The sequence below is a fragment of the Rhinopithecus bieti genome, unplaced genomic scaffold, assembly GCF_001698545.2.
Source record: "Rhinopithecus bieti isolate Rb0 unplaced genomic scaffold, ASM169854v2 repeat_33392, whole genome shotgun sequence".
NCBI lineage: Eukaryota > Metazoa > Chordata > Mammalia > Primates > Cercopithecidae > Rhinopithecus > Rhinopithecus bieti.
In genome coordinates this window covers 1-689 of record NW_016907316.1, presented here as the reverse complement: position 1 = coordinate 689, position 689 = coordinate 1, and the positions used below count along the sequence as shown (strand labels likewise).

General features: G+C 52.8%; 1 pseudogene across 1 annotated transcript; it reads left to right on the top strand.

Annotated features, from left to right (window-relative positions):
• Nucleotides 1-106: 106 nt before the first annotated feature.
• Nucleotides 107-683, top strand: LOC108526150 (acyl-coenzyme A thioesterase 1-like; annotated as a pseudogene). The gene has a single exon (XR_001884427.1). The product of XR_001884427.1 is annotated as an acyl-coenzyme A thioesterase 1-like (transcript).
• The last annotated feature ends 6 nt before the right edge of the window (nucleotides 684-689 follow it).

Here is a 689-nt window from a genome sequence, read left to right as displayed (position 1 = left end):
AGAACCCAGATTCAGACTCAGGTTCAAGTAACTTCCAGGGTGGGCACAACTCACCGTATTCCACTGTTTGTGGAGTCATTCTTCTTTTCCTTGTGCCTTTCTCAGGTGAAAGGTCCAGGAGTTGGGCTGCTTGGAATTTCCAAAGGAGGTGAGCTCTGCCTTTCCATGGCCTCTTTCCTGAAGGGCATCACAGCCGCTGTCATCATCAACGGCTCTGTGGCCAATGTTGGGGAACCTTACACTACAAGGGTGAGAGCCTGCCCCTGTGGGCGTCAACAGAAATCGCATCAAGGTGACCAAAGATGGCTATGCAGACATTGTGGATATCCTGAACAGCCCTTTGGAAGGACCTGACCAGAAGAGCTTCATTCCTGTGGAAAGGGCAGAGAGCACTTTCCTGTTCCTGGTAGGTCAGGATGACCACAACTGGAAGAGTGAGTTCTATGCTAATGAGGCCTGTAAACGCTTGCAGGCCCATGGGAGGAGAAAGCCTCAGATCATCTGTTACGCAGGGGCGGGACACTATATTGAGCCTCCTTACTTCCCGCTGTGCCGGGCTTCCCTGCATGTCTTGGTGGGCAGTCCTGTTATCTTCGGAGGGGAGCCCAGGGCTCATGCCATGGCTCAGGTGGATGCTTGGAAACAACTCCAGACTTTCTTCCACAAACACTTGGGTGGCCAAGAGGGGA